The 20197-nt window shown below is 42.2% G+C and overlaps 2 long non-coding RNA genes across 15 annotated transcripts in view; both read right to left on the bottom strand.

Moving 5' to 3' along the window:
- Positions 1–20197, bottom strand: part of LOC136165534 (uncharacterized) — a 1046218-nt gene that overhangs the window by 690582 nt on the left and 335439 nt on the right. The gene's annotated exons all lie outside the window — the stretch shown is intronic.
- On the bottom strand, positions 756–14413 carry LOC136165530 (uncharacterized). Its single transcript, XR_010662550.1, has 2 exons — positions 8559–14413; positions 756–2102 (listed from the first exon to the last, which is right to left on the bottom strand). It is a non-coding gene; the product is annotated as an uncharacterized lncRNA (long non-coding RNA).

Below are 20197 nucleotides of genomic sequence, written 5' to 3'. Positions count from 1 at the left end.
GCTCTGCCGGAGAGTTCTGACGATGCAAGGAAGGATTATAATGAATAGTAAAACTAGTGCTGCTACAGCTGCATAACTGAAAATAGTTGATAGGATATTTTTTTCAGTAATAAAGTTAGAAAAGTTGTGAAAAATATCGTTAGCAGCTCCTGTAGTAATAAAGTCCAGGCGGGAATGTTCTAATGTTTTTATCTGACCGTGAAGCTCTCCAAGATCTAAAGTAATGCTGGAGCTATTCCATATACCCGAAATATGATTTTTAATCTTTTCTCCATTGTAATCCATATCATTTACTTTTGGGGGGCATTACACAGATCTACCGATAATCAGCGTGACAGGATAACGCTAACTTTACCCTTAAAGCCTGTAACTCAGTTCCAATATGCATGACTGCTTCTTCCAGGGCATCTATTTTTACTTCTAATTTCCTATCTATAATCTCTTGCATAGCTAGAGTTAAGGAAACATTTTTTGAAATATCATTGACATATTGAGTGGTATGTACTTGTTGAGTCAAGGATATCGCTGCCACAGTGACAGAGGTAATTGCTGTTATCAAAGCTGAAATCCCTAGAATAAGTAGTCCTACAAACCATTGGGAACACATTAAATCTTGTAGGTGTTGCAGAACGGCTAAACCACAATTGTCATACCAATAGGCGTTCACTCTGACAGGCACCATAAGATAAGGTGGACGTTGCAGTACCACAAAAGAACAAATATTACATTGAGGGGTTAAACAGGATGAAAGCATGCATTGTTCACAGTAGACTATATTTGGTCCACCTGAATGATTCATTTGTATATGAAGTCTTTTTGAATCATTAGTAAACAAAAAAACCTAAGGGGAGGGTAAACAAGCCAGCACAGAATAGGTGGAATTGTTTTCTGGTCGAGTTAAAGTAACAATGGAGGTGGCAGCAAGGGCTCTCCAAATTTCTGGCTGTCAAAAAGTTTTACCCTTAGTTGTATAGGACAACATGGGGGGAACAAATTGATTATAATGCCATCTGCTGGGCACCAATGGCCAAGGGAGGGAATCATTATTTTAATTGCTAAGCCTACTGACAGCTCCTAGATTCTGACTTGGATTTGGATTGCTCCAGTCTTGTACCGAATAGTTTCCACCTCCCGGTATTCTATAATCTATGTTTGAATTATAAGTACAAGATTTCCATACTGGGTATCCCAGGCGGTTGTCTATAGTTTTCCATATGACATCTGACGGAGCAACATCAATACAATTTGGATATTTTGGTGGAGCATTAAGGAACAAAGATTTATAGGGGTCAAGGACCCCAGGCATATGAGCCTGTAATATCCAAACCAGCCGATCTCCTGTATTGTCTGAAAATTTTGATGCTGGAGAATCTGTCAGAATTGCTTTGGAGGCTCCAACACGTCCCTCCTTAGAGGGAGTGATGAGATCACTTGTATGACTATGGGGGAAGTTAAAGCAAAGGGGAAGGTCATCTGTTAATCCCCTAAAAGTATAGTTAAAATTGATGGGATAATGATCTTTATCATAAGAACTATAGGATCCTCCCAAGAGATGAGGCTGGTCTGTGTTGACCCGTATAGGGTCGCTGTTCCAAGTAACTACTTGGAAGGTCAGGGGACCAGGGAAATATGCCCAGTATTTTTCTGAAGTAGAGGAGGTAGCACTTGCCTGAGAAGACAGTAAAGCAAGCATAGCAATAAAAACCCTTTCGGGAGAGGCTGAAGATCCCTGCAGGGAAGCTATTCCCTGTGCTTGATGACAGAGTGACTTAATTTGTCCCCATGTGGGTATGGAGGCTTGTTGAGTTGTCCGCGCAGGACGTCCTGGTGGTCTTCTGCGACGTGAAGGAGTAGGAGGTTGGGCGCCATCTTTCATGCAAAGCCATGACATCTGTTTAGTGGGTGGATCCGCCGTTGGTTCCTCCGGGATCTCTGTTGCCGGTCATTTCCAAGTCTGCTGGACTTCCCGGGTGAGTGACCGAGGCGAGGGCAGAGGAGTGCTCTTCCTCTTTTGTGGCTGAGGCTGCGAGGGAACCGGAGGTCTGGGGGACTTCGACATGGCAAATCAGTCTGTCTGGGATCTAAATTGGCGAGTCAGCACCCTGTGGGAAAATACAAGCATACCCTCGCCCACTGGTTAGCAAGGGATCAGGTCCCTTCCATAGTCCGGAAAGGAGGTCTTTCCACTTTACTAAAGGTTTCATATCTTTTTGTTCTGGGTTCCAGTGACGGAACATAGCTGTTAAACCGGCTTGATCAGCGTTAAGGTTATTGAGCACAAAGAGGGCGTGCTGCAAAACGTGGTGTGGAGAACTGTATTTGAACTGCCCTTCTTGTAATTTAGAAATTTGTGTTTTAAGTGTCTGATGTGCCCTTTCTACAATTGCTTGTCCCTGGGGATTGTAAGGAATTCCTGTAGAGTGGGATATACCGAATTGGGCACAGAAATTTTTAAAGGACTTAGATGTATAAACTGGAGCATTGTCTGTCTTAATTGATTTTGGCATTCCTAAATAGGAAAAACAGGCAAAAAGATGTTGAACTACATCTTTATAGGCTTCTCCCATTCTGGCAGTAGCCACAATGACATGGGAGAAGGTATCTACAGTAACATACACAAAGGATAGTTTTCCAAAAGAAGGAACATGTGTTACATCCATCTGCCAAAGCACATTAGGTAGTAAGCCACGGGGATTTACCCCAAAAAGCAAAGCGGGAACTGAAGTAGGGCAAAGTTGACATGTTCTAACAATCTCGAGTGCAGATTCCCTAGGAATGTGGAACTGGTATTGAAGGGCAGTTGCATTTTGATGATGCATAGCATGTGAGGCTTTAGCATCTTCAAAATCACTGGCCACTATGGTTCGGGTTAGCAAATCTGCCTCTTGGTTAAACGTATGGAGGGGTCCAGGTAAATTAGAATGAGCTCTTATATGTCCAACATAGAATTGTTTTGACCTTTTCCAAATTTGCTGTTGAAGGGTAGATAACAATATAAAAATTGTGGTTTTATTTTCCGGTAAAACAGCCGTTTCAATTTGAGGGAACAACCTAACTACATACTGTGAGTCAGAAAATAAATTAAAAGCCTGGTCTAAAAACTCTTTGAACGCCTCTATCACGGCTGTTAATTCTGCTTTCTGGGCTGATGTTTCCCCAGTATTTAAAACCCTTTTTGAAGTCTGGGTGACAATAGCAGCCTTTCCATTAGAAGACCCATCTGTAAACACCAACATTGCCCCCTCGATAGGGGAAACTTGACACCTTTCTTGAAATATCACCGGATGTCGTGAGAGGAAATTTAATAAAGGACTAGCAAGTAAATGGTGTAAAATTTGTCCTGGATAATTACCAATGACAATCGGCCAGTCTTCATTTAATGATAGAAGGGCATTTAGTTGCTCTTTATTATAAGGCACTATGATTTCAGATGGTTCTTTTCCAAACATTTCAATGCTTCTATGTCTCCCTTTAATTATTAAAGTAGCCACTAGTCCTGGATAACAGGCCACAACCTTTTTGGCCGTGACAGGTAAATGCAACCATTCTAGGGGACCCTCTTGCCAAAGCACCCCTGTAGGGGCCACAGCTGTGGGCAACACTATAAATTGCCATGCCATACTATAATCAAGTCTCTTAATATAATTTTTATCTAAAGCTTCTTCTACCTTCATTAAGGCTTCCCTGGCTGCAGGTGTCAGCATTCTAGCAGAGGTGGGGTCTGGATCCCCTTGAAGAATGTCAAAGAAAGGCTTAAGATCAGAAGTAGTCAACTTTAAAAAGGGCCGAATCCAATTTATATCCCCTAACAACTTTTGATAATCATCTAAAGTAACCAAATTATCTTTTCTAAGCTGCAAAGGTACATGAGTAACTGTTTCATTATTTAGGATTCTTCTCACATATGTTATAGGCATATTCACTTGGATTTTTTCAGGGGCCACCTTTAGGCCCCAGCGATTCAAAGTCTCTTGCAATTTAATCAAAACTTACTGTAAATAAACCCTATCCGGGTGTGCTAGCAATATATCATCCATATAGTGGACTAGATAGACATCCCGATGTTTCTCCCTGATACCTTGTAGGGCAGCGTCCACAAACTTTTGACACAATGTGGGACTATTTTTCATACCCTGGGGAAGAACCTTCCATTGAAATCTCTGATGAGGTTGTCTAAAATTTTCTGAGGGAAGACTAAAGGCAAATCTCTTTTTATCTTGAGGGTCTAAGGGAATAGTAAAGAAGCAATCTTGAAGATCAATCACTATAACATTGTAGCCTTGGGGAACAGCCACAGGGGAGGGAAGGCCAGGCTGTAAGGCTCCCATATCTTACATAGTGGCATTTATTGCTCTTAGATCTTGCAAGAGTCTCCATTTCCCCGATTTTTTTTTAATTACAAAAACTGGCATGTTCCATGGACTATTTGAAGACTCTATATGTCCAGCCTTTAATTGTTCTCTCACTAACTGTCGTGCTGCTGAAAGTTTTTCTGAATTTAAGGGCCATTGTTCCACCCACACCGGATCAGGAGATTTCCAGACTATGGGGTCAGCAGCGAGAACAATGGCCTCTCTTATAAATTTGGATATCTTAAGCCTTGTCTCTCTCTTCTTATTTTTGGGACAACTGGCTCAATTTGTCTCTCTTGATCTTTACTCAGACCCATAAAAGGATTATAACTTATCTGCGACATCTGTGCAGCCACCTCTTCATCTGGGCAATACAGCAAAACTCCCATCTGAGCAAAAATATCTCTCCCAATGAAGGAATTACATAAGGTTGAAAATGTCCCTGGCAGTCTTTATCTACATACCAAAGTAAAATTTGTGAGCTCTTTGTCACTGAAGGTGCTCTACCAATGCCAACCAACTCATTAGCTGTGGTTTGAGTTGGCCAAGCACTGGGCCAGTCACTGCCCGCAATACAGGAAACGTCTGCTCCCGCGTCTAGCAGGCCAGTCACCTTTTTACCATTAACTAGAATTGTCTTCATAGGTCTTTTTTGAGTAACTTGTGTAACCCAAAAGGCATAATCACTTGAATCAGACCCCCTGTCCCAACACTTGGCAGCTGAAGCTGCTTTTCTTGTGTCAGCATGACAAGGTAGCATCAGCAACTGAGCTATTTTCTGTCCTTTATAGATTTGAATAGTCTTAGTGGGGGGAGACACCATTATTTGAATTTCACCAGTATAGTCTGAGTCTATGACTTCTGGAATCACTGTGATCCCATGTAAGGATGTGGGGCTCCTGCCTATTAATAGTCCCATCGTTTCTCTAGGCAAAGGGCCATGAACACCAGTGGGAACTTTCACAGCGGTGGAGTCAGGTGTTAGTATTGTTGTGACGGTGGAACAGAGGTCCAGTCCTGCACTGCTTGGGGTTGCTCTGATGAGTTCTGTGACGGGACGAAGGGTATGAATGGGTTTAATGTCGTTGCCCCAATATTCAAGCTTGAAAAGGTTTAGAAGTGTAAGCAGGGGCGTTGTCAGTTTTAAGACATTAAGATAGCACAAGTCTAACAGTGAGGGGTTATTTTTGGTAGAAGCAGAATGAGCTTTTATATGTACCATAATCTTAAATAACACTTATTTATTGAAAGATTCATTCTAAGAAAACTTTTTTCTCTTGACATAGAGAGTAGACTAAATTCCAGTCTGTTACCAATTTACTGGATAGCAAACAAACAAATTTTTTTAGTTAATCTTAGAAAAGTCTTTTTATAAATCTTGAAGAACTAGCAGTATTTTTTTAAAAGGCATGAGAGTGAAACCATACAAGGCATGTTTAAAATCTAATTAAATTGTAGCCTGGTCATTGCTGTGACTTCTAACACTTTAACGTGATAGCTAAAATTATAACTGACAATATTTTACCAGGACATATCAGATTTTCATGAATTTCACATAATTTCTAGGATATCTATATAAGTAACATCAACCATACAATATAACCTGAAGATTTATCACTCCTCCAACAGTAATTCCCATGCAATTTAACAGGTCAAATGAACTCAGGTAGTTTAATAGCTCTTTGGGATGTCTCAGGGGCCCTCTGAAGCATCCCAAAGTCAGCTAGAAGTCAAGTTATTTAGGCAGTTTTGTCAATAAATATCAAAAGGGTTTATAGTACTCTGTCAGGTAGAATCATATAGATCACTGTGAAATAATATATTTACTTAGCCAAAGTAAAAAAGATTTTAAAGGTAAACATAGAACAGACCACTTTAGAGGTAAAGAAACTTAAAATCCATTATCAAAGGCAGTTCAACATCTCAAGAAAACTTGTATTTATGCACAAAACTCTTCCCTTGGAGTGTACTTTCCATCAAGCCTTCTTAACACTTTTTGTACCCATTACTTTGTTCTCCCATCCTGAAACAGCCACCTGTAAGTCAGACTTACTTTCTTTTCCCTTCATAAAATGTAACTTTATTTTTTATACCTTTTTTACTGAACACACACATCCTACTTTCTTTAAGCAACCAAGAATTTACCTTTATATTAGCACTCTATAGATTGGTGAACATAAATACCAGTGATAATTTCTAAAAAATTTCTAATGAACATCTCAGGATGGCATCAAACATTATTTATTAATAGTCTAAAATCTTTAGTTTCTCTGTAAGTTAGTATTCAGTAATGAATGTTTCAGAATCTTATTTGGAAATGACCAAGCTATTTAATAAACTTCTGCTATTAGTTTAGCACAACTTTAGAAATTTAGGTTACCAAAACCTAGAGAAACTGTTTTAGACAGATATTTTTAATCTTAATAAAGTTTAAAAGCTCATATCTCACTTACCTTCTTTTTTTTTAAGTTTCTTACTTGAGGTACTTTCCTTGCTGACAAACTTGTAACAGATATTACAGTATAACAACATTTAACTTATAATAAACCTAGGCATAATGAAAATATTTTACTAGATGTTAATTACTCTAAGACATGTCTATATTAGATAGGTCAACAAACAAACATTAATATCAGGTATTTAATATTGAATATTTTTTAGTTTACCTGAACCTGGAATTTATTGTTTAATTTAGAATTATTTGATTTGTAAGCACTTACCTTTTTTTTTTAAGCCAATTAAATAGAGCTCTTTTACAAATTAACCTAAAAAATACTACCCAAAGACAAAGATATACCAAGACATATTTAGACAGACACAGTGCGAGATCTAGCTTCATATTTTAAGTTTGGTGATGAATTAGATATTATAATATAAAATTTACTAGTTTATAAAAAAGTTGAAATAAATAAAAATTTTTAAAGGCTTTTCCCCTTTTTCTCTCAGTCTCAGGAGTTAGAGATGGTCTAGATAAGTGTTCCCTGGTCTCAAGGCACAGGGAAAGAAAATCAAGTTCTAACAAAAAGCAAAATAGCCATCATAAATCACAACACAGAACACAGAGTTAAAACACACACATATAAACCTGGCAGTCCTCATCAGACACTCCCTTAAATACAAGAATACAGTCTCTCAGAAAACCTTCTAGATAGACACAGAACTTCAGATGTCTTCAAAGATTTTAAGGAGGAAAGGAAAAGGAGAAGGAGGAGGAGGCGGGAAAGGGGGGGGGGCAAAAAGGGTGGCCTTACAGACGTCTCCTGCCACCTGCAGGTACCCAGGCATCCAGAGAAGGGAGGACTGGAACTCGGCCCTACCGGAATTCGAGTTCTCTGCCAAGAGGAGGTGATCAGTCTCCAATCCTCAGCTCAAGCTGAGGCCCTTCGACCAAATTACTGGGGGATTAGAAAAACGGGAGGGATAGGAAGGGCTAAGGAGAGGACAGACAGAGGGAAGGGGAAAGAGGTCAATAAAGTCTCTTGTTCCTTACTAGTCGGGGCCACTCTGGCCAGTTGTCTGTGTCAGGAGGAGACCAGGGACAAAAGGGTCCCAGTTGCGGCCGCTGGGTCTGGTCCATTGGCAGGCAAGCTGGCCTCTGAGTACCCTGAGTGGTCAGGATGTCAGTCTCAGGGAAGAAGAGTTCCCACCAGTTGCAGGAAGGGGACCCCTTCTAGGGCCCGTAACTGAGCTCTTATAAATGAATTGTCGGAGGAGACACATGTGCTGAGAAAGCAAGAGATCTCATTGGAAAGAGCACCGGGGTGGAGGGCAGGAGGGTAAGGGAACCCAGGAGAACTGCTGTCTTCTGGAAAACAAGGACATTGCTCTTGGACAAAGGGGGAAAAGGACTGAACACTGGTCTTTTTAACTTTAATTCCTCTGTAGTTAAGAAGTTGCATTATGATTCCAATAAAAAGTTGTCTTTCTTTTAACTCACTGTTACCCATTTTTGTTGCTAATTAGAAGAAGAAAAAAAGAGAAAAAAGGAAGAGGCTTAATTTAGAGAAGAAGGAAACTGAAACGTACCCACTTTTCTTACCCTACCTTTCTTATGTAGGGGGGCCTGTAGCGCCCTAGTAGGGTTTTAAAGAAGAAACCTAAAGCCTACCCACTTTCCTCACCCTACCTATCTTATGCAGGGGGCCCTGCAGCACCCTAGTGGGGTCCTAGCCGTCCTGAAAACTGAACAATGTGGGGGGGGCTTACCTTCGGGTTCCCTGTTCGTGGTGCCACTTGCCGGGATCCAGCCTCGACATGATCCAGTGGGTACCCTCAGGATGAACGGCGTCGGCGAGAGAGAGAGAGAGACGTGAGACTAGCCTTGATAGGCCCAAGTCTGTGTTTTACTTTCTGACAACCGGTTTTATACCCTTTCACAGAATGTTTTTAAGGTACAAGATGTTTACTCATGATTTCACAGGATTAGCATTACATCATTTTGAATTTTAGGAAAAGCAGGATTTTTTTGCTTTCTAATGCTATAGTAATTTTTAGCACATGATCTTCTGGCCTTGAGGCTATTAACATTTTATGCAGGTCAAGTGATTGTAAACCTATTTTCCGTTTTTATGGTGACCTTAACTGAAAGGTAACAGGGTCATAGGGAAACAGTACAGAGTAGAATTATATTCTTCTTAATACAAAAATTAATCTTACTGCAAAAGTTGTCAGTTGCGTTTATCTAAGAAGTTTACCCCATACAGACTCTGCGGCTTCAGTGAGGCAGCTTCTGCCTAGTATTCCTGGCTAACAATTAACAACTGTCTCATTGTTACCACACTAGGGCTAAGTTCTTATTTGTCTAGATCTTTAACTATATTAACAATGGTTTTTATAACACAACCTTAGCACATTAAAGGCAAAAATACAGCAAGCAAAACACAGCAAGCAAATCACAACCCAATAACCACCTATAGAATAATTTTCTTATGTTTTCTAATAGGACTCCTTTACCCCTTAAAAGGGCTCTATGTCTATTAGGGCTTTTATAGAATCAGGTTCTTCATGCTATTTTATGATTAGGATATTATAAGCAATCATGCATATTAGTACCAAGCGCATAAATGCATTTGGCTAACAAAACTACCAGCAGAGGTGTTTGAATTAAAACACTCCTTTCACCCTGAATAATCTCATAAAAAACTACCACCTGGGAAACTTATTGATTAAAGTTCTAAATTGATTCTTATTTGGGAAGAGATTGGGGAAGGCCTTCCTGTCTGTGTCAGAGAAATTAGGGAGTAGTCCATTGAGGCAGGCATCAGAAAGACAGATATCATCTTTAAGGTTAGAGCCGGGGGCAGCTTTTCAAAATTCCTGAAAACCTGATCTGCCTTGCCTGTCAGGCTTTCTCCTCGTGACCTTGTCATGGGTGGGATCTTGTGAACTAGCCTTTTCGAAAACCCCTGAAAACCTGATTCGTCTTGCCCGTCAGGTTTTCTCCCTCATGGCCTTGTTAGGGGTAGGGTTTCGTGAGCTGACTTTTTCGAAACCCCTGAAAACCTGATTCGCCTTGCCTGTCAGGATTTCTCCCCTATGGCCTTTTTAGGGGTAGGGTCTCATGTGTTGGCTCCCGGCAACAGGCGGTGCTGCTGGGCTTGCCCAGGAGCTGCCTGACAGACTCTGGCTCACCCGAGCTCTCTGACGGTGCAGGGGGCAGGAACAGACGTGTGCATGTGGTTCTGCCTTGGCCTGGGAGTGTGGAGCCCCTCGCTGGCCCCCAGGCTCAGGGGCAAGGACCCTGAGAGAGGACCACCCTGAGGCGTTTTTTCTTAATAGAAAAATACTGCAAAAATTGTTTAAAGTATCTAGAAATATAGGCAGGGCCAGTGTCTGTTTTAACAGAACTAGGAGTTTATGGTGGAGGTTTCTGTATCTAGGAATACAAAAACTCAATATTTAGAATCAGAGACTATATTAATGGGGTAAGGATATAGGCAAATAACTTGAATAAGAGCATATAATTTATTTCATTGAGCAGAATGAAATTTAGTGTAAAAGACTTGTATTTTTCAACAGACCAGAAAGAAGCTTCGGCGTTTTTTAGTCCCATTTATATAAAAAAACCTCAGCTTGTGGTATAGGCTGTGAGTTGATAATGCGAGAAATAATAAATCTAGTGTTTTTGAAGAAATTTCACAGCTTACCAGAAGGATAATGATATGAAATTTTTCTACAGTATTTTAGAAAAGTTATTTGGAAACCAGTATATGTTGGTAATGTGTTCTCAAATCGAGACTTATTCGTAATAAGGTTTTATTAAAGTATAAAGGAGATAGAGAAAGCCTCTGACATAGGCATCAGAAGGGGGCGGAAAGAGTGTCCCCCTGCTAGTCTTTGGCCAGATGTCATATAACTACCAGCAGTCTGTTAATTAGAGAAAGGAAATGTCTCAAAACTGAAGAGAATAGCACCAGGCCCCTCACCTACAACATGTACTCTGCGAAAACCTAAGCACCAGGTGAGTTGTCTCCGGCCACAAAATGATTGACATGAATCTTGAAGAAAGGCAGGTTTTCTAGCAAATACACTTTCATTCACATAACTTAAGAGAACATTTGCATGAGTAAACATACCAGTTTGTCAAGTCTGAATATGAGTCTTAGGCAGAACCAACTTGAAGACAGAGTCTGGGGTAAATGTATAGCACATTAACACAGTATTTTAAGAGAAACCTCTTTGCAAATTCATATAGAGAAGAAGAAAAATTATACATACATATATATATATATATATATATATATATATACACTTACTACAACTGACTTCCAGTTAGCTGTGGTAGAACAGGAAAAAGAATATCCAACTCTGTATTCTTAACATTATGAAAATATTATTCGTTTTATTGTTTACAGTCATCCAATTCTAACTTTCTGAAGTAAGCATTCAGAAAAATCAAAAAACTGTCTAACTACTAGGCGGTCTCCCATCCAAGTACTAACCAGGCCCGAACCTGCTCAGCTTCCCAGATCAGAGGAGACAGGGCACGTTCAGGGTGGTATGTCCTTAGAGCGAGGCAGCTGCCAGGCGCCCTAAGAGCCCTGTATTGCACCTCCCTTTTTGTTCTGACCTGCTGGTCGGGCCTTGAACCGCAGCTCTCCACGGGGGGCGCGCGCTGCACTTGAGCCAGCCGCACGACCCGTGACTGGACTCCGGCCGGCCAGGCCCTGCAGCTCGGAGAGCAGCCGACGCCGCCCCAGCCCCGCACACCGCCACCCCCAGCCAGCACCCGCCTGGCCCGGCCCGGGGCGCTTCTGGGAACCTGAGCGGCCTTGCGAGCCTGCGGGAGCTGGGTGGGGCAGCGAGCGGCGCCGCACCGCTCCCCCCCCACCGCCCCCCACCATCCCGTTTGCTACTCAGGGTCACGTGGCTCCGGAGGTGTGTCGCTTTGGCCTGGGGCCGCGGTCCTCGGAGCCTACTGCGGGACACCTTTTCGGGATGGGTAGAAGCATTTTCCACTACAGACAAAAGAGCCCACACAGTGGCCCAAATCCTCCTCACAGAAATTATCCCCAGGTTTGGCCTGCCTTCATCCCTACAGTCTGATAATGGCCCAGAATTTACATCCAAGGGCACCCAACAACTTCCTCAATTCTTACAGACACCCTGGAAATTTCACATTCCATACCCTCCCCGGTCCTCAGGAAAGGTAGAAAGGATGAGTAGAACAATCAAAAAAACCCTTACCAAACTAACCCTCGAGGTACATCTGAATTGGAGTAAACTTTTACCAATTGTTTTCCTCAGAATACAGGCTTTGCCCAGAAAGCCCCTGGGGCTGAGCCCCTTTGAGGTGATGTATGGAAGGCCCATGCTCCCTCCTGGACTCCCCCCTGAGCCTCCTCCCATACCAAGCTTCCTACACTCCCCCCTCTGCTGACGCAACTCCGCAATGCCCTCTGGAAATACATCAGTCACAATCTGCCTGCCCCTGACCCCCAAGCCTCCCTGCCCCCTTTACAAATTGGGGACATGGTCTATCTGTCTGATCATCCCCAGGGTGACCTAACCCCACAGTGGCAGGGACCATTCAAAGTCATCCTCCTTGCCCCAACTGCAGCTAAACTCAAAAAGGTCGCCTCCTGGGTACACCTCTCTCGTCTAAAATGGGTCACCTCCAATCCTGCGCTGCCCTCCTTAAATGACACCTATCAGGTCTCCCGCACAGCACCCACCTCCTTAAAATTCACCCAGCGACAACCCCTGCCAACTATCGGAGAGGACACTGAATGACCTGGACTCTCTTCAACCTACAACTGCTCCTGACCCAACTACTACAAGACCTCTGGATCAGCGCCCCAACAGGAACTTCCTTCAAAGACCTGACTGCACTGGTGTCTCAACTGTGGCTCCAGGGAACCTTCTACAACCTGACTCCAGACGAAATTGATTTCTTTACTCTCATTCTCTACATCATTCTACATGCTAATGAGCACTGTTCCTCCTCAGATTCAAATCACCACCAACTTGGGGCCTTCTGCCCCTCACCCTGACTGACCTCTCCCTGTCTCTCTAACTATAGCTGCACTCCTAATCTTAATCCTTGCTGTAGGCCTAGTAACTGTCTCCCCTCAGGACTGGCCACCTATTCTTCATCTTTCCGTGGGTATCGCCTACATTGCTAGCTGGGTTCTACTCCTAGGGTGCTATTTCCTCTGTACTGTCTAACTAACAGCCCCATGACTCCCCTGCTCCTTATCCTTGCTGCACTCCCCAGCCTCCTGGCTACTCCCTGCCCCTGCTCAGACATTTATTCCTACGTACATTCCTCATGTTACAATACAGCTCCAAAACCATGCACCATGACATGAACCTCAGGGGCGGGAAGTCCAAATCCCTACTCACTGTCAAAGTACAAAAGAGAGGGAGTTTCATGAGTACCTGCCATAAGCCAAATGGAAGAAACATATGTTTCTATCCCATTACCCACTGGGGGTACTCAGACGGGGGTGGGGTACTAGATCAAAATCGGGAAAAGAAACAAGAACAAGTTACAAAGAACATAATTTCCCGGTTACAGTTGACCCCTGAGCCTTACAAACACCTAGACCTCCTTTCCCAATTACGGCCTCTCCTAAAACCTACCTCTGGCAACCAACACCTTCCCCGCCTTCTCAACTCTTCCTTTCAATTCTTCCAGTACACACCACACACATCCCAGTGTTGGATATGCATGTCACTGTCTCCCTCACCACACAGAGCCATTCCCTTACCCTCAACCTGGCTGTCACAGGGCAACTGTACTTCCCCTTCCCAACAGAAAACTACACAACTCATTGGGCCAGTCTCTGACAATGTCCTTACTCTCAGCCTCTTCAAACCTAACCTGTATTGACTACTCTAGTCCCAACTGCACTGGTCTTACAAACTCCACTCCCTCCTTCTGTTCCACTTGGGTTCTCTGGAACAGCACAAACAATTGCACCAATCCAGGAATCTTCATTCTCTGTGGGACCTATGCATATTCATGCCTCCCCTTAGACCCCCCTGGACCCTGCATCTTGGTCTTCCTGACCCCAGGCCTAACATTCCTCGAAGAGGGAGAGCTAGAACAAAGAGTTTACCCCCCAAGGGGAACTTTCCCACAGAAAAAGATGAGCTGTCATCGCCCCCCCCCCCTCCTGGTTGGGACTGGCATAGATAGCAGCAGCCCTAAGGCACCAGGATGGGAGGCATCTCGACCTCTGCCCATTTCTATTACAAGCTGTCCCAAGAACTTAATGAAGACATGGAGCAGGTAGTAGAGTCCTTCGTTTCAATCCCAAAACAAATTAACTCATTGGCTTCTGTGGCCCTACAAAATAGGCGAGCCCTGGACCTTCTCACTGCAGAAAAGGGAGGGACCTGCCTTTTCCTAGGAGAGGACTGCTGCTATTTTGCTAATGAAACGGGGATAGTCCAGGGTCGAGTCAGAGAACTTAGAGACAGAATTGAATGCCGCAGAAAGAGTTAGAAAACCTTTACATTCCCCAAAACCTGTTCCCACAGATCCTCCCTTGGCTGCTCCCTTTCTGGGGCCATTAGTATTTATCATTCTATTCCTCTTATCTGGACCCTGTCTCTTTAATCTCTTTCAAAGGTTTCTTCAAGAATGGATTCGGGCCATCTCTTGAGATCAGGTCAAGACTGTTTTCTTCTTCTCGAGAGCCTCACCTCAAGCTCAGAAAAAAGGAGACTGTGGGCCCTAGGACGATCCTCCATTCCAGACCCAAAACCGTCGCACCATCCGGCAGGAAGTAGCCAGAGAGATAAGGCGCCCTTCGCCCCCCCCCCCCGCCTTTTTTTTTTTATGATTTCAGGGTCTGGAATGAAGGAGTCTTTTGGGCCTAGAAAAGAGAGCAACAGTCTCAAAGGCCCCTTGCTGAATCATCTAACTTTGGAGAAAACAAAGCATAATTTTAGTTCCATCCTGATGCTCCAGGCCAGTTGCATCTATCTGGGACTTATCACCCCCTGTCCGGAAACCTACCACCCCCTACACCCGCCCAGAAGACTTATCACCCTCTGCCCAACTATAGAGTGTCATCTCAACAAAAGAATACTTAAAATATCCCGCCTGATTGACGTTTCCCTTATTGCTTCCACAAACCTCCCTATAAGTATGAAGCCTCCCTGATCCCTCTCGGTGCTCAGCCTTGTCGTTAGGCCGACTGTCGCCCCTCCTTGCCTGAACAAAGGCAACCTACTTCTGTTGAGGTCGGCTCTCCTTTTCTGCCTGGCCGGAACTATGCCTTACAGATGTCACTGAGGGTGGTGCTTTCTGGAGATCTTTAGCGCAGCCATGGCCTGTATTGGAACGTCTTCCTCTTGGAGCTTTTGTTGTTTCCATTTTGAATGTCGGGGGCCCCCTTGGGTCGAATTTTCCGAGGAAAAAGTTTGTTGGATCCACCTGGGGAAATACAAGCATATCCTTTTCCCTGTAAGATTAGTTTCCCAGATTTCCATTGTTTCATTAACCCGTCTTGGTACCAAATGGGCAGGGGAAGAGACGTGTCCTTCAGTTCCTCGAAATGCCTTTCTGCCCTGGTTAAAATATTTCCCTGTGGCAGGTTTAAAAACTTTAAAACGAATAAAGCTGTATTAACAATAGTGATGGGTTGAGAAAATATCTTATGTTGGAATCTAGTAAAGTCTGCTCTGGATAAGGAAGACAGCAGTGTTCCTGTGTATTCCCCTTTCTTTAAGTTCTTTTTATTTGTAACTTTAGTGTGTGAGGTGCTCGTTCGACTATGTCTCGTGTCTGTGGATTATAAGGAACACTTATAATATGTTTAATAGAAAAAGATTGTAAAAATTGTTTAAAGTATCTAGAAATATAGGCAGGGCCAGTGTCTGTTTTAATAGAACTAGGAGTTTATGGTGGAGGTTTCTGTATCTAGTAAAACAAAAACTGAATATTTAGCACCAGAGACTCTATTAATCGGGTAAGGATATAAGCAAATAACTTGAATAAGAGCATATAATTTATTTTGTTGAGCAGAATGAAATTTACTGTTAAAGACTTTGTATTTTTTAAGAGGCCAGAAAGAGAGAAGCTTTGGCATTTTTAGTCCCATAAGAATCACCTGGGCCACTTACTGGATTTCATTTTGTTATCTAGTGCCTAGCACAGTTTCTAGGACAGAGTTGGAAATTAATAAATGTGTACATTCCTGGTATTATAGTCTAAAACTTGCAACACTAATAGTTGCAAACTTAAATGACCCTAATGGTTGTAGAATTTTCTTGCATCTACAAAAGACAGTCCTAGCTGACTGGGCTGAGGAATTTTTCTTCATCTACTTGGGACTTCTTTCCTCCTATCCCTCACTGTCAGATCCCTTGTGCTACCTGACTGCATCTATCCACAGTCTACACACCTAGTTTCTTCCTTGGCTCCAACGCAAAGTCAGAGGCTAGGAGTGAGAAGGTAATCCCCTGTGGCTGCATCCCCACAGTAACACCCCCATAGGCCCCATCCTGCTCCTCACCTGAAAGCCCCTGCCATAGCTCCTGGGATGAAATGCCCCGGGTAGCCTTCCTACCTGAAGAAGGAAGAGGAACAAATACTGAGTCTAGATTTCACTTGGAAATTCAGATGATTAATGTGGGTCAGTCCTAGTCTACAGTTCATTGGAACACAGGGACATTTAGAGAAAACATTTGTGGGAGCTTAAAACTGGATTAGTTTTCCTGTTTGTTCATTATTTTTCTCATTATTATGAGTGTTAAAAAAAACCAAAAAAACCACCCAAACTTGAAATTTCACCAATGCTGGATTGTATTGAGGAGGGGAGAACTCACAAGTGCATACTCAATTTCACAGGAACCTGGGGAGCAAGGGAAGAGAATCAAGTGGGCTAGGGCCTGTGGGGAGAAACGTGCAGCTGGGGGCCGGCGGAGACCAAGTACACACAGCCTCCCAAAATGACGGTCTCAAGGGGACAGCACTCATTCTCAGCCGTTCAGGTTCTCTGCGTCTTAAGAAACTCACAACTTTGTCACTTTTAAGATAAATGATGAATGAAAATGGTAAGGGTGGCAGAAATGCAAAGCGGGGCCTGGAATGAAAGGTAACATAAACAGCACAGAAAGCAAGGGCACAGCTACACCAAGATGGAGACTCAGTGCGTGCTTCTTGCTTGTGGCACGACTACAGCTATCCAGGTTCACATGAGATGGCTCAGCATGATGCAACTTACAAATACCACATGTGCAAAATGAACCTAGAAACCAAAGAGAAACCATCACATGAAAAATGGGGGCCACAGAGGCAGGTTCTGTAAGGTTCAGAGTATGTGAGAATACATACTGAGAGTAATCCTTCCAAAATTAATGGAATGCTTTCTAACATAAATTAGAGAATAATGCTTTTTCCATTATTGACGAGTTTCAGAGATACCAAACACACTGCTTATCATGAAAATCCAGTAAAGTACGGATGACCATGAAGATAAATGAGAATCTTAATAATAATTCCTTCCTGTGTCCATCAGAAGTGACTGAGTTCAAAAATAATTACAAAGCTCCACATCATCACATCTCAAAACGATTCAAATTACCCTCCCACCAACTGTCACCCAGAGTCTACCTTGACAATATTGGCAGGAGTGGCCCATTTATTTAATTATTTTCACCCATCTCTGGCTAAGATTTTAAAAACCCAAGTTAGGCTATAAAAGGGTAGCAGTTTCTGTCACTTAGGACATTGTCTTCTCTTGAAACCAGTCACTTGCTACAAGGAAGAAACAGATGGTAATAGAAGTTAGTGACCTTATATCCTAATTCAACAATGACAAAAAATCTTCAGGATTCTTCTATGGCATTAAGAAACATTTTTATCTTACCGAGTTCATTCATTGCATGTCTATGCTCTTCATCAAATGAAAGTTTCATTAGAACACACACAGCAGGACAGATCTGATGTTCAACAGGAGCTGGCACTGAAAAATAAAGTTGACATAAACCATAATGCTTTCTTTTCTCAAAGTAGTGATGTTTATTATACCTAAAAAATACTGAGTTTGCAGATATACTTCTCATGCATGGTAGCTTAGTGAATCAACAAGTATTTGCTGAAGAGATGAATAACTACTATACACATGGAAAGGAAAATACAGGTAAAGGGCTTTCCTTGGTTCTGTAAAAATGTTTACCCCTCACCAGCCTTTCACCAAGTCTGCTGGACTAACTCCCATGTAGGTTTATGCTATAATTCAACTAATAACTTAAAAATTATACTGGTTATTTGAAATAATAAAAACATTTTGGTATAAAACTATTTATTTATAATTTATATTTTCAAAGCTGAAAGGCACATGGCTGTATAGAAATGTATAGAGAAACCTAGTGCAACTCTAGTAGAGAAAGTTTATTATATAGACACCAGATAGTAAATAAAAATTTAAAGGAAAAGTGTCTAAGAAAATGTACTTACACATTTAGTGCTATACATAAAGTTTCAAAACTGTTACTTGAAATAAAAATTGAAAAACCAAGTCTATTTTTCAGAAGTAATAGTATTTATTCTATTTAACTTGTCTGAGAACAGGTATTAAGAGCACACAATACAAGTCATTACATAATTGTGGACAGCCAAAGGAAACAATCCAGAAAGATAATGTTCTCCCAGTAAAGCAACTTATTAATTCTCCCTAGCCCTAGGACAAACAGAAAGGACATTTCTGCTATATTCTTACTGTTGAAAATTTTTTAATTTTAAATAAATTCACCTTTATACCTAACCCTAAGAGAAATCTACTAAATCTTTATAGATCAAGTTCTCATCATCAGTCTTTCTCCTGCTCCCCCAATCAAGATACTGACTCGATAGTCCTTTGCTGTGTGTATGTCTATGTGTGGGTTCTTACCAGGTGAAAGGAGGTCTTCCCTTATATACTTACTGCTTTTGGTTCTTCCTATAGGAATGAAGTAACTTATCTCCTCAAGGGTCCCAACTCCCATGATCCCTGCTCCTGGGGGAGAGGGTTTCTCCCTGAGAAAAGAGCTGGGTGGCTGATCACCCCAGCAGCTGGGGCCCCAAGGCCTGAAGACAGGCAGTGAAGTGGGAAGGACACTGGGCTGAGGGTCAGGGGGTCTGGCCTCTGGCCCTGGATCCCCCACCCACTACCTGTGAAGCCACAGGCAAGTCTTTTGGCCTCTCTGAACCTCAGTCTCTTCATCTGTAAAATGAAGATGATAATATCTTCTCTTCCTACTTCACAAGGCTGTTCTAAGGATCAAATAACAGATATAACACAGCTCTGCATCCACTGAGTAAAGCGATATGCAAATATAAGAGAATGGCTTGGTCACTGACAGCTGAAGGAACTTACGTAAAGTCACTTTCCTGAGCTTAATCTCAAGAGAAGGAGAACATAATCGTTCAAGTTCTTTCTAGATCAACTATGCTATGACTGTTTAAGTCTACTTTGATTTTCTGTTATTTTCTGGTTGTACTGTAGTGCACACAACATTTCCCTTTGCTAACTTTTTTTCCTAGGGAAATAGAGAAATTAAGCTTTAAACTATGTGAGCGGTGCAGGTGGCTAATATGAATTTCCCACTCTGATTCATAAAGACACCGTCCTAATTAAAAAACTTTTCATTTCAAAAACTTTTACATTTGCTTTGTCACATGCACCATATGGAACATACTTGGATTTTTGTCCTGGTCCATGCCTTGTTCATGGGCTTCTTGCCACTCCCAACAGGTTTCACAGTAAGCTCGTATCTGTTCCAAAAGATGAAGGACTCGGATTTCACGCCTGCCTCTCTTGTCATCAGGCTGTGAGTGAATGATGTTGTGGAGTGCTGCACTGGCCCTGGCCAGAGCCTCTTTACCGCCCCAGGAATTGCTCAACAACACAGAGTCTTTGTCATTGCCATGTAAAAGCTGGATGAGGAGAGGAAGACATCCAGACTGTCGCATGGATATACAGCTGTCTTGGGAGCTAGACATAGCTAGCAAAGTTCACGACATATCATCCTTATCATGAGTACCAAGCATTGACAACAATGAATACACCATTTCCACCTGTGGGCCAAATGAGTTTAGAAACAAAATTATGACTTTAATAGCCAGAAGCCAACACCAATGAAGTGATGAATGGGATATTAGCTGTAACTCAAACAAAAACAGAAACAAAAACAAAAATCTCTTTCCAGGATGAAGTAATGAGCGTTATTTCAAAATCCATATTGCTATAATCATTATCACCATCTTCTTTATGAGTAAATATTAGTAGTGGTAGTATATAGTCATAAGGAGACAGTAGGTTCTTGCATACCTAAACTGCTATTATCTGGATCAGTGGGTGAAAATCTGTTATCATAATGAAAGACAATCAACTGATTTTTCTCTTTCT

This window comes from Muntiacus reevesi, chromosome 3, assembly GCF_963930625.1.
Source record: "Muntiacus reevesi chromosome 3, mMunRee1.1, whole genome shotgun sequence".
In the NCBI taxonomy this organism is placed as follows: Eukaryota; Metazoa; Chordata; class Mammalia; order Artiodactyla; family Cervidae; genus Muntiacus; species Muntiacus reevesi.
This window is presented reverse-complemented; position numbering and strand designations above follow the sequence as displayed.